Genomic DNA, 15,518 nt, shown 5'->3' on the forward strand with positions numbered 1-15,518 from the left:
ACAAAAGTTTTGTTATCCAAGTTTGGGAAATTCCACTAGTTCAACCCTATAATAGGTATAAATTATATAAGAAAGAAATTTTTGTACTCTGGTTTTAAAAAAATGGATAAGCATGCTTGAAATATGTTAAACATGCAAATGACCTATGGATCAAAACCTTTTAATGAGAATAACATTAAATTCTAGAGTGAACGTGCGGTGGGATATTTACCCGAGTCAAACAAGCCTTTATTTTGCCCATTTCCAAAAAGCTGACCTAACAATCATAGATGATTGTAAAGTGATTTACCGTGTGTAACGGGCTATATTTTTGTAAGGAATGACTTATGGATTGGGAGTCAACACTCAGTTAAAAATCCCCCACCTCCCCCTTTTTCCAAACGATTGCAGAATCTGATATATTAAAACTAAAAAGACTTTACAATTCCTAAAAATTACAGTCACTTTTTGGAATTATCTATATCTACATTTCTGCATTGTGCATTTCCATTTTAGATGTATACTTTTTTCCTAAATAAAAACTTGAGTTTTCACTTTCCCTTCATCTCGTAAACAAAAAAAGGAGATAAAAGGCAAATAGATCACAACAAAATGAAAATTTTAGAGTTAATGTATGGAAAGAATTTAAAGCATAAAACAAATGTAACTAAAGAAAATTTATTCACACACTATAAAAGAACACAAAATTTTAGTTATCCATGTTTGGGAAATTCCACAAGTTCAACCCTAATAGCTCGGAATTTTATAAGAAAGAGAGTTTTCTACATATGTTTTAAAAAAGGCATATGCATGCTTGAAACTTGTTAAAGATACAAATGATCAATGGATCCAAACCTTTTAAAGAGAATAACATTAAATTCTCAAGTGAATGTGCGGTGGGATATTTACCGAGTCAAACAAGCCACTAATTTGCCCATTTACAAAAAGCTGACCTAATAATCATAGATGATTATAAAGTGTTTTATCATGCATAATGGGCTATATATTTTTAAGGAATGACTTATAGATTGGGAGTCAACACTCAGTTAAAAATCCCCCTCCTCCCCCATTTTACCAACGATTGCAGAACCAGATATATAAAAACAAAAAAGAGTTGACAATCCCTAAAAATTACAGAGACTTTTTGGAATTATCTCTCTACATTTGTGCATTATGCATTTCCATTTTAGATGTGTACTTTTTTCTTAAATCAAAACTTGAGTTTTCACTTTCCCTTCATCTCGTAAGCATAAAAAGACATAAAAGGCAAAAAGATCACAACAAAATGAAAATTTTAGAGTTTATATATGGAAAAAATTTAAAGCAATAAACTAATTTCGATAAAGAAAATTTATTCACACGCCACAAACGAACACAAAATTTTTGTTATCCAAGTTTGGGAAATTCCACTAGTTCAACCCTAATAGCTCAGAATTATATAAGAAAGAAATTTTTCTACACATGGTTTAAAAAATGGATATGCATTCATGAAATATGTTAAAGATGCAAATGACCTATGGATCCAAACCTTTTATAGAGAATAACATTAAATTCCGAAGTGAATGTGCGGTTGGATATTTACCCGAGTTAAACAAGTAATTATATTGCCCATTTCCAAAAAGCTGACCTAAAGAACATAGATGATTGTAAAGTGATTTATCATGCATAATGGGCTAATTTTTTGTAAAGAATGACTTATGGATTGGGAGTCAATGCTAAGTTAAAAATCCACTGCCTCCCCCTTTCCCTGATGATTGCAGAAACTGATATTTAAAATCTAAAAAGTGTTTCCAATCCCTAAAAATTACTGACACTTTTTTGAAATATCTCTCTTTACATTTGTGCATTGTGCATTTACATTTTAGAAGTATACTTTTTTCTTAAATCAAAACTTGAGTTTTCACTATCCTTTCATCTCGTAAACAAAAAAAGAGATAAACGACAAATAGATCACAACAAAATAAAAATTTTAAAGTTTATGTATGGAAATAAATTAAAGATATAAACAAATGTAAGTAAAGAAATTTTATTCACAAACCACAAATGAACATAAAAGTTTTGTTTTCCATGTTTGGGAAATTCTACTAGTTCAACCCTAATAGCTCGGAATTTTATAAGAAAATATTTTTCTGCACATGCTTTAAAAAATGGATATGCATGCATGAAACTTGTTAAAGATGCAAATGACCTATGGATCCAAACCTTTTAAAGTGAATAACAATAAATTCTGGAGTGAACGTGCCGTGGGATATTTACCCGACTCAAACAAGCCATTATTTTGCCCATTTCCAAAAAGCTGACCTAACGATCATAGATGATTGCAAAGTGATTTATCATGCGTAACGGGCTAAATTTTGGTAAGGAATGACTTATGGATTGGGAGTCAACACTAAGTTAAAAATCCACCGCCTCCTCCTCTTCCTAACGATTGCAGAACCAGATATTTCAAATTGAAAAAGGGTCTATAATCCCTAAAAATTATTGACACTATTTCGAAATATCTCTCTCTATATTTATGCATTGTGGATTGTGCATTTCCATTTTAGATGTATAGTCTTTTCTTAAATCAAAACTTGAGTTTTCACTTTCCCTTCATCTCGTAAACAAAAAACTAGATAACCGGACAATAGATCACAACAAAATGAAAATTTTAAATTTTATGTATGGAAAGAATTTAAAGCAATAAAAAAATGTAAGTAAAGAAAATTTATTCACACACCATAAATTAACACAAAAGTTTTGTTATCCAAGTTTGGGAAATTCCATTAGTTCAACCCTAATAGATGAGAATTTTATAAGAAACAGAATCCTATACACATGTTTTAAAAAATGGATATGCATGCTTGAAATATGTTAAAGATGCAAATGATCTACGGATCCAAACCTTTTAAAGAGAATAATATTAAATTCTCAAGTGAACATGCAGTGGGATATTTACTTGAGTCAAACAATCCATTATTTTTCCCATTTCCAAAAAGTTGACCTAACGATCATAGATGATTGTAAGTGATTTATCATGCGTAACGGGCTAAATTTTTATAAGGAATGACTTATGGAATTGGAGTCAACACTTAGTTGAAAATCCACCGCCTCCCCCTTTTCCCTACGATTGCAGAACCTGATATTTAAAATCTAAAAAGAGTTTACAATCCCTAAAAATTACTGAAACTTTTTCGAAATATCTCTCTCTTCATTTATGCATTGTGCATTTCCATTTTAGAAGTACTACTTTTTTCTTAAATCAAAACTTGTGTTTCCACTATCCCTCCATCTCCTAGACAAAAAAAGAGATAAAAGGCAAATAGATCACAACAAAATGAAAATTTTAGAGTGTACATGTGGAAAGAATTTAAAGATATAAACAAATTTATGTAAATAAAATTTATTCACAAACCAAAAATGAACACAAAAATTTTGTTGTCAATGTTTGGGAAATTCCACTAGTTCAACCCTAATAGCTCGAAATTTGAAAAGAAAGAGATTTTTCTACACATGTTTTAAAAAATGGATATGCATGCTTGAAACATGTTAAAGATGCAAATGACCTACGGATCCAAACCATTTAAACAGAATAACATTAAATTTTGGAGTGAACGTGCAGTGGGATATTTACCCAAGTCAAACAAGCCATTATTTTGCTCATTCAAAAAAAGTTGACCTTACGATCATAGATGATTATAAATTGATTTATCATGCGTAGCGGGCTATATTTTTTTAAGAAATAACTTATGGACTGGAAGTCAACACTCTGTTAAAAATCCCCCGCTTCCCCCTTTTCCTGACGATTGCAGTACCTGATATACAAAAACTAAAAAGAGTTTACAATCCCTAAAAATTACAGACACTTTTTGGAATTTTCTCTCTCAAAATTTGTGCATTATGCATTGTGCATTTCCATTTTAGATGTATACTCTTTTCTTACATCAAAACTTGAGTTTTCACTTTCCCTTCATCTCGTAAACAAAAAAACAGATAAAAGGCAAATAGAACAACAAAATAAAAATTTTAAAGTTTATGTATGGAAATAATTTATAGTAATAAACAAATGTAACTAAATAAAATTTATTCACACACTACAAATGAACAAAAAATGCTTTTTATCCAAGTTTGGGAAATTCCACTAGTTCAACCCTAATGGCTCAGAATTTTATAACAAATAGATTTTTCTACGTATGTTTTAAAAAATGGATATGCATGCTTGAAACATGTTAAATATCCAAATGACCTGTGGATCTAGGCCTTTTAAAGAGAATAACAATAAATTCTCAAGTGAACGTGTAGTGGGATATTTACCTGAGTCAAATGTGCCATTATTTTGCCCATTTCCAAAAAACTGACCTAATTATCATAGATGATTGTAAATTGATTTATCATGCATAACGGGCTATATTTTTGTATGGAATTACTTATGAATTTGGAGTCAACACTCAGTTAAAAATCCTTCGCCTCCTCCTTTTTCCTAACTATTGCAGAACCAGATATATAAAACCAAAAAAGAGTTGACAATCCCTAAAAATTACAGACACTTTTTAGAATTATCTCTCTCTACATTTGTGCATTTTGCTTTCAATTTTAGAAGTATACTTTTTCTTAAATCAAAACTTCATTTTTCACTTTCCCTTCATCTCGTAAACAAACAAAATGATAAAAGGAAAAAATAGATCACAACAAAATGAAAATTTTAGAGTTTATGTATGGAAATATTTTAAAGCAATAACAAATGCAAAAATTGAGTTTTTAAAGCAATAAAAAATGCAAAAATTTTAGATGTATACTTTTTTTTTAAATCAAAAATTGAGTTTTCAGTTTTCTTCATCTCATAAGCAAAAAAAGACATAAAATGCAAAAAGATCACAACAAAATGAAAATTTTAGAATTTATGTATGGAAAGAATTTAAAGCAATAAACAAATGTAAGTAAAGAAAATTTAATCACACACCACAAATGAAAACCAAAAGTTTTGTTATCATATGTAGGGAAATTCCACTAGTTCATCCCTAATAACTTGGAATTATATAAGAAAGAGATTTTTCTACACATGTTTTAAAAATTGGATACGTATGATTGAAATATGTTAAATATTCAAATGACCTAGGGATCCAGACCTTTTAATGAGAATAACGTTAAATTCTGGAGTGAGCGTGCGGTGGGATATTTATCCGGGTCAAACAAGCCATTATTTTGCGCATTACGAAAAAGCTAACATAACGATAATAGATGATTGTAAAGTGATTTATCATGCGTAATAGGCTAAATTTTTGTAAGGAATGACTTATGGATTGGGAGTCAAAACTAAGTTAAAAATCCACCGCCTCCCCCTTTTCCCGACGACTGCAGAACCGGATATTTAAAATCTAAAAAGAGTTTACAATCCCTAAAAATTACTGACACTTTTTTGAAATATCTCTCTCTTCATTTGTGAATTTTTCATTTCCATTTTAGAAGTACACTTTTTTCTTAAATCAAAACTTGAGTTTACACTATCCCTTCATCTCGTAAACAAAAAAAGAGATAAAAGGCAAATAGATCACAACAAAATGAAAATTTTTGAGTTTACTTATGGAAATAATTTAAAGATACAAAACAAATTTAAGTAAAGAAAATTTATTCACAAACCAGAAATGAACACAAAAGTTCTGTTGTCAATGTTTGCGAAATTCCACTAGTTCAACCCAAATACCTCGGAATTTGATAAGAAAGAGATTTTTCTACACATGTTTTAAAAAATGGATATGCATGCTTGAAACATGTTAAAGATAAAAATAACCTATGGATCCAAACCTTTTAATGAGAATAACATTAAATTTTGGAGTCAACGTGCTGTGGGATATTTACCCAAGTCAAACAAGCCATTATTTTGCTCAATTAAAAAAAGTTGACTTTTTGATCATAGATGATTATACATTGATTTATCATGCGTAGCAGGCTCTATTTTTGTAAGGAATAACTTATGGATTGGGTGTCAACACGTAGTTAAAAATCCCCCGCTTCCCCCTTTTCCCGATGATTGCAGTACCTGATATATAAAAAGTAAAAAGAGTTTAAAATCCCTAAAAATTACAGACACTTTTTGGAATTATCTCTCTCTACATTTGTGCATTGTGCATTTCCATTTTAGATGTATACTCTTTTCTTAAATCAAAACTTGAGTTTTCACTTTCCCTTCATCTCGTAAGCAAAAAACCAGATAAAAGGCAAATAGATAACAACAAAATGAAAATTTTAGAGTTTATGTATGAAAATAATTTATAGTAATAAACAAGTGTAAGTAAAGAAAATTTATTCACACACCAAAAATGAATAGAAAAGTTTATTTATTTAAGTTTGGGAAATTCCCCTAGTTCAACCCTAAAATCTCAGAATTTTATTAGAATGAGATTTTTCTACACAAGTTTTAAAAAATGGATATGCATGCTTGAAACATGTTAAAGATGCAAATGACCTATGGATCCAAACCTTTTAAAGAGAATAACATTAAATTCTCAAGTGAACGTGCGGTGGGATATTTACCCAAGTCAAACAAGCCATTATTTTGCCCATTTACAAAAAGCTGACCTAACGATCATAGATGATTGAAAGTGATTTATCTTGCATAACAAGATATTTTTTTAAAAGGAATGAATAATGGATTGGGAGTCAACACTTAGTTAAAAATCACCCGCCTCCCCATTTTAACGACGATTGCAAAACCTGATATATAAAAACGAAAATGAGATTACAATCCCTAAAAATTACAGACACTTTTTTGAATTATCTCTCTCTACAGTTGTGCATTGTGCATTTCCATTTTAGATGTATACATTTTTCTTAAATCAAAACTTGAGTTTTCACTTTCACTTCATCTCGTAAACAAAAAAAGAGATTAAAGGCAAATAGATCGCATTAAAATGAAAATTTTAGAGTTTATGTATGGAAAGAATTTAAAGCAATAAGAAAATGTAAGTAAATGAAATTTATTCACGCACCACAAATGAACACATAAGCTTTGTTATCCACGTTTTGGAAATTCCACTTGTTCAACCCCAATTGCTCAAAATTTTAGAAGAAAGAGATTTTTCTACCCATGTTTTAAAAAATGGATATGCATGCTTGAAACATGTTAAAGATGCAAATGAACTATGGATCCAAACCCTTGAAAGAGAATATTATTAAATTCCCAAGTGAACGAGCGGTTGGATATTTATTCGAGTCAAATAACCCATTATTTTGCACATTTACAAAAAGCTGACCTTACGGTCATAGATGATTGTAAAGTGATTTATCATGCGTAACGGGCTATATTATTTTAATTAATAACTTATGGATTGGGAGTCAACACTCAATAAAAAATCCCCCGCCTCCCCCTTTTCCCAGCGATTGCGGTACCTGATATATAAAAACTAAAAAGAGTTTACAATCCCTAAAAATTACAGACACTTTTTGCAATTATTTCTCTCTACATTTCTGCATTGTGCATTATGCATTTCCATTTTAGATGTGTACTCTTTTCTTAAATCAAAACTTAAGTTTTCACTTTCCCTTCATCTCGTAAACAAAAAAAAAGATAAAAGGACAATAGATCGCAACAAAATGAAAATTTTAGAGATTATCTATGGAAATAATTTAAAGCAATAAACAAATGTAAGTAAAAAAAATTTATTCACACACCACAATTGAACACAAAAGTTTTGTTATCCAAGTTTGGGAAATTCCACTAGTTCAACCCTAATAGCTCAGAATTTTATAAGAAAGAGATTTTTCAACACATGTTTTAAAAAATGGATATGCATGCTTGAAACATGTTAAAGATGCAAATGACCTATGGATCCAAACCTTTTAAAGAGAATAACATTAAATTATGGAGTGAACGTGCGGTGGGATATTTACCTAAGTAAAACAAGCCATTATTTTGCCCATTTCCAAAAAGCTGACCTAAGGATCATAGATGATTCTAAAGAGATTTATCATGCGTAATGGGCTAAAGTTTTGTAAGGAATGACTTATGGATTGGGAGTCAACACTAAGTTAAAATTCCACCGCCTCCCCCTTTTCCCGACGATTGTAGAACTTGATATTTAAAATCTAAAAAGAGTTTACAATCCCTAAAAATTACAGCCACTTTTTCGAAATACCTCTCTCTTCATTTGTGCATTGTGCATTTCCATTTTAGAAGTACACTTTTTTCTTCAATCAAAAGTTGATTTTGCACTATCCTTTCATCTCGTAAACAAAAAAAGAGATAAAAGGCAAATAGATCACAACAAAATGAAAGTTTTAGAGTTTACGTTTGGAAAGAATTTAAAGATATAAAAAAATTTAAGTAAAGAAAATTTATTCACAAACCACAAATGAACAAAAACGTTTTGTTGTCAACGTTTGGGAAATTCCACTAGTTCAACCCTAATTGCCCGGAATTTGATAAGAAAGAGATTTTTCTACACATGTTTTAAAAAATGGATATGCATGCTTGAAACATGTTAAATATGCAAATGACCTATGGATCCAAACCTTTTAAAGAGAATAACATTAAATTCTAGAGTGAACGTGCGGTGGGATATTTATGCAAGTCAAACAAGCCATTATTTTGCACATTTAAAAAACGCTGAGCTTACGATCATAGATGATTGTAAAGTGATTTATCATGCGAAGTGGGCTATATTTTTGTAAGGAATAACTTTTGGATTGCGAGTCAACACTTAGTTAAAAATCCCCTGCTTCCACCTTTTCCCGACGATTGTAGTACCTTATATATAAAAACTAAAAAGAGTTTACAATCCCTAAAAATTACAAACACTTTTTGGAATTATCTCTCTTTACCTTTGTGCATTGTGCATTGTATATTTCCATTTTAGATGTATACTCTTTTCTTTAATCAAAACTTGAGTTTTCACTTTCCCTTCATCTCGTAAACATAAAAACAGATAAAAGGAAAATAGATAACAACAAAATGAAAATTTTAGAGTTTATGCATAGAAAGAATTTATAGCTATAAAAAAATGTAAGTAAAGAAAATTTAATCACACACGACAAAAGAAAAAAATGGTTTTGTTACCCAAGTTTGGGAAATTCTACTAGTTCAACCCTAATTGCTCAGAATTTTATAAGAAATAGATTTTTCTACACATGTTTTAAAAAAAAGGATATGCATGCTTGAAAAATGTTAAAAATTCAAATGACCTATGGATCCAAACCTTTTAAAGAGAATAACATTAAATTCTCAAGTGAACGTGCAGTGGGATATTTACCTGAGTCAAACAAGCCATTATTTTGCCCATTTCCAATAAGCTGACCTAACGATCATTGATGATTGTAAATTGATTTATCATGCATAACGGGCTATATTTTTGTAAGGAATGACTTATGCATTGGGAGTCAAAAGTCAGTTAAAAATCCTTCGCCTCCCCCTTTTTTCCAATGATTGCAGAACCAGATATATAAAAACAAAAAAGAGTTGACAATCCCTAAAAATTATAGACACTTTTTAGAATTATCTCTCTCTACATTTTTGCATTGTGCATTTTCATTTTAGATGTATACTTTTTTCTTAAATCAAAAATTGGGTTTTCACTTGCCCTTCATCTCGTATGCAAAAAAAGACATTAAAGTCAAAAAGATCACAACAAAATGCAAATTTTAGAGTATATGTATGAAAAGAATTTAAAGCAATAAACAAATGTATGTAAAAAAATTATTTACACACCACAAATGTACACAAAAGTTTTGTTATCATAGTTTGGGAAATTCCACTAGTACAACCCTAATAGCTCAGAATTAAATAAGAAATATATTTTTCTACACATGTTTTAAAAAATGGATATGAATGTTTGAAATATGTTAAAGATGCAAATGACCTATGGATCAAAACCTTTTAAAGAGAATAACATTAAATTCTGGAGTGAACATGCGGTGGGATATTTACCTGAGTCAAAGAAGCCAATATTTTGCACATTTCCAAAAAGCTGACATAACTATCATAGATGATTGTAAAATGATTTATCATGTGTAACGGGCTAGATTTTTTTAAGGAATGACTTATGGATTGGGAGTCAACACTAAGTTAAAAATCCACCGCCTCCCTCTTTTCTCGACGATTACAGAACCTGAAATTTAAAATCTAAAAAGATTTTACAATCCCTTAAAATTACTGCTACTTTTTCAAAATATCTCTCTCTACATTTGTGCATTGTCCATTTCCATTTTATAAGTATACTTTTTTCTTAAATCAAAACTTGAGTTTTCACTATCATTTCATCTCGTAAAGAAAAACAAAAGTAAAATTTTAGATCACAAAAAAAGTTAAATTTTAGAGTTTATGTATGGAAATAATTTAAAGATATAAACAAATGTAAGTAAAGAAAATTTATTAACAAACCACAAATGAATATGAATGTTTTGTTGTCCATGTTTTGGAAATTCCACTAGTTCAACCCAAATAGCTCGGAATTTTATATGAAATAGATTTTTTTGCACATGTCTTAAAAAATGGATATGAATGCATGCAACATGTTAAATATGCAAATGACCTATGGATCCAAACCTTTTAAAGTATATAACATTAAATTCTCAAGTGAACGTGCGGTGGGATATTTACGCGAGTCAAACAAGCCATTACTTTGGTCTGACCTTACAATCATAGATGATTGTAAAGTGATTTATCACGTGTAACGGGCTATATTTTTGTAAGGAATAACTTATGGATTGGGAGTCAACACTAAGTTAAAAATACACCACCTCCCCCTTTTCCTGACGATTACAGAACCTGATATATAAAAACTAAAAAGAGTTTACATTTCCTAAAAATGACAGGCACTTTTTGGAATTATCTCTCGCTACATTTGTGCAATGTGCATTGTGCATTTTCATTTTAGATGTATACTCTTTTCTTAAATCAAAACTTGAATTTTCACTATCCCTTCATGTCGTAAACAAAAAAAGCGATAAAAGGCAAATAGATCACAACAAAATGAAAATTTTGGTGTTTATGTATGGAAAGAATTTAAAGCAATTAACAAATGTAACTAAAGAAAATTTATTCACACACAACAAATGAACTCAAAAGTTTTGTTATCCAAGTTTCTGAAATTCCACTAGTTCAATCCTAATAGCTCAGAATTTTATAAGAAATAGATTTTTCTACACAAGTTTTAGAAAATGGATATGTATTCATGAAACATTTTAAAGATGCAAATGACCTATGGATCCAAACCTATTAAAGAGAATAACATTAAATTCTACCGTGAACGAGCAGTGGGATATTTACCTGAGTCAAACGCTCCATTATTTTGTCCATTTACAAAAAGATGACCTAACGATCATAGATGATTGTAAAGTGATTTATCATGCGTAATGGGCTATATTTTTGTAAGGAATGACTTATCGATTCGGAGTTAACACTCAGTTAAAAATCCTCCGCCTCCCCCTTTTTACCAACGATTGCAGAACCTAGGATATAAAAACTAAAAAGAGTTTACAATCCCTAAAAATTACAGACACTTTTTTGAATTACTCTCTCCACATTTGTGGATTGTGCATTTCAATTTTAGATGTAGACTTTTTTCTTAAATCAAAACTTGAGTTTTCACTTTCCCTCATTTCGTAAACAAAAAAGGAGATAAAAGGCAAATAGATAACAACAAAATGAAAATTTTAGAGTTTATGTACGGAAAGAATTTAAATCAATAAACATATGTAAGTAAAGAAAATTTATTCACACACCACAAATGAACACAAAAGTTTTTTTATCCAAGTTTGGGAAATTCCACGAGTTCAAACCGAATTGGTTGGAACTTTTTAAGAAAAAGATTTTTCTGCACATGTTTTAAAAAATGGATATGCATGCTTGAAACATGTTAAAGTTGTAAATGACCGATGGATTGAAACCTTTGAAAGAGCATAACATTAAATTCTCAAGTGAATGTGCGGTGGGATATTTACCCGAGACAAACAATACATTATTTTCCCCATTTAAAAAAAGCTGACCTACCGATCATAGATGATTGTAAAGTGATTTACCATACGTAACAGGCTATATATTTTGTAAGGAAATACTTATGGATTGGGAGCCAACACTTAGTTAAAAATCCTTGCCTCCCTCTTTTACTGATGATTGCATAACTTGATATATAAAAAGTAAAAAGAGTTTACAATCCCTGAATATTACTGACAATTTTTGGAATTATCTCTCTCTACATTTGTGCATTGTGCATTTCCATATTAGATGTATACTTTTTTCTTAAACCAAAACTTGAGTTTTCACTTTCCCTTCATCTCGTAAATAAAAAAAAAGAGATAACAGGCTAATAGTTCACAACAAAATGAAAATTTTAGAGTTTAAGAATGGAAAGAATTTAAAGCAATAAAAAATGTAAGGAAATAAAATTTAATCACACACCACAGATGAACACAAAAGTTTTGTTATCCAAGTTTGGGAAATTCGACTTGTTCAAACCTAATAGCTCGAAATTTTATAAGAAAGAGATTTTTCTACACATGTTTTAAAAAATGGATATGTATGCTTGAAACATGTTAAAGATGCAAATGACCTATGGATCCAAACCTTTTAATGAGAATAACAGTAAACTCTGAAGTGAACGTGTGGTGGGATATTAACCCGAGTCAAACAAGCCATTATTTTGCCCATTTCCAAAAAGCTGACCTTACAATCATAGATGATTGTAAAGTGGTCTATCATGCGTAACGGGCTTTATTTTAGTAAGGAATGACTTATGGATTGGGAGTCAACACTCAGGTAAAAATCCCCCACTTCTCCCTTTTCCTAACGATTGCAGAACTTGATAAATAAAAACTAAAAAAAATTTTCAATTCCTAAAAATTACAAACACTTTTTTGAATTATCTCTCTCTACATTTCTGCATTGTGCATTTCCATTTTAGATGTATACTTTTTTCTTGAATAAAACATGAGTTTTCACGTTCCCTTCATCTCATAAACAAAATAAGTGATAAAAGGCAAATTGATCACAACAAAATGAAAATTTTAAAGTGTATGTATGGAAAGAATTTAAAGCAATAAAAAAATGTAAGAAAAGAAAATTTATTCACACACTATAAATGAACACAAAAGTTTAGTTATCCATGTTTGGGAAATTCCACTAGTTCAACCCTAAAAGCTCGGAATTTTATAAGAAAGAGATTTTTCTACGTATGTTTTAAAAAATGGATATGCATGCTTGAAACATCTTAAAGATACAAATGACCAATGGATCCAAACCTTTTAAAGAGAATAACATTAAATTCTCATGTGAACGTGCAGTGGGATATTTACCCGAGTCAAACAAGCCATTATTTTGCCAACCTAACGATCTTCTATGATTGTAAAGTGATTTATCATGCGTAACGGGCTATATTTTTGTAAGGGATTACTTATGGATTGGAACTCAACACTCAGTTAAAAATTCCCCGCGTCCCCTATTTTCCCGATGATTGCAGAACCAGATATATAAAAAATAAACAGAGTTTATAATCCCTAAAAATTATAGATACTTTTTGGAATAATCTATCTCTACATTTGTGCATTGTGCATTTCCATTTTAGATGTATACTTTTTTCTTAAATTAGAACTTGAGTTTTCACTTTCCCCTCTTCTCGTCAGCAAAAAAAAGACATAAAAGGTAAAAAGGTCACAACAAAATGAAAATTTTAGAGTTTATGTATGGAAAGAATTTAAAGCAATAAACAAATGAAAGTAAAAAAAATTTATTCACACACCACAAATGAACTCAAGTTTTGTTATCCTAGATTGGGAAATTCCACTAGTTCAACCCTAATAACTCGGAATTATATAAGAAAGAGATTTTTCTACACATGTTTTAAAAATTGGATATGCATGTTTGAAACATTTTAAAGATGAAAATCACCTATGGATCCAAACCTTCTAAAGAGAATAACATTAAATTCTGGAGTGAACGTGCGGTGGGATATTTACCCGAGTCAAACAAGCCATTATTTTGCCCATGTCCAAAAAGCTGAGCTAATGATCATAGATGATTTTAAAGTGATTTATCATGCGTAACGGGCTATATTTTTTTAAGGAATGACTTATAGATTAGGAGTCAACACTCAGTTAAAAAACCACCGCCTCCCCCTTTTCCTGACGATTGCAGAACCTGATACATAAAAACAAAAAAGAGTTTACAATCCCAAAAAATTACAGACACTTTTTGGAATTATCTCTCTCTACATTTATGCATTGTGCATTTCCATTTTAGATGTATTCTTTTTTCTTAAACCAAAACATGAGTTTTCACTTTCCCTTCATCTCGTAAACAAAAAAAGAGATAAAAGGCAAATAGGTCACAGCAAAATGAAAATTTAAGAGTTTATGTATTGAAACAATTTCAAGCAATAAACAAATGTAGGAAAAGAAAATTTATTCACTCACCACAAATGAACACAAAAGTTTAGTTATCCAAGTTTGGGAAATTGCACTAGTTTAAGAAAGAGATTTTTCTACACATGTTTTAAAAAATGGATATGCATGCTTGAAACATGTTAAAGATGCAAATGACCTATGGATCCAAACTTTTTCAGGCGAATAACATTAAATTCTCAAGTGAACGTGCGGTGGGTTATTTACACAAGTCAAACAAGCCATTATTTTGCCCATTTAAAAAAAGTTGACATAACGATCATAGAAGATTGTAAAGTAATTTATGATGCATAACGGGATATTTTTTATAAGGAATTACTAATGAATTGGGAGTCAACACTGAGTTAAAAATCCCCCGCCTCCCCATTTTAACAACTTTTGCAGAACCTGATATATTAAAACTAAAATGAGTTTACAATCTCTTAAAATTACAGATACTTTTCTGAATTATCTCTCTCTACATTTGGGCGTTGTGCTTTTTCATTTTAGATGTATACTTTTTTCTTAAATCAAAACTTGAGTTTTCACTTTCCCTTCATCTCGTAAACAAAAAAAGAGATAAAAGGAAAATAAATCACAACAAAATGAAAATTTTAGAGTTTATGTATGGAAAGAATTTAAAGCAATAAGCAAATGTAAGTAAAGAAAATTTATTCACACACCACAAATGAACAAAAAAATTTTTTATCCAAGTTTGGGAAATTCCACTAGTTCAACCCCAATACCTCAAAATTTTATAACAGAGAGATTTTTCTACATATGTTTTAAAAAATGGATATGCATGCTTGAAACATGTTAAAGATGCAAATAACCTATGGTTACAATCCTTTTAAAGAGAATAAAATTAAATTCTCAAGTGAACGTGCGGTGGGATATTTACTCGAGTCAAACAAGCCATTGTTTTGCCCATTAACAAAAAGCTAAGCTAGCAATCATAGATGATTGTAAAGTGATTTATCTTGTGTAATGGGCTATATTTTTTGTAAGGAATGATTTATGGATTGGGAGTCAACACTCAGTTAATAATCCACCGCCTCCCCATTTTCCCGACGATTGCAGAACCTGATATATAAAAACTAAAACGAGTTTACAATCCCTAAAAATTACAGACACTTTTTAGAATTATCTTTCTCTATATTTGTGCATTCTGCATTTCCATTTTAGATGTATAA

This window comes from Aristolochia californica, unplaced genomic scaffold (genome assembly GCF_029961685.1).
Source record: "Aristolochia californica isolate CCGP_79_NKW_82.1479 unplaced genomic scaffold, dmAriCali1.0.hap1 SCAF_5, whole genome shotgun sequence".
NCBI lineage: Eukaryota > Viridiplantae > Streptophyta > Magnoliopsida > Piperales > Aristolochiaceae > Aristolochia > Aristolochia californica.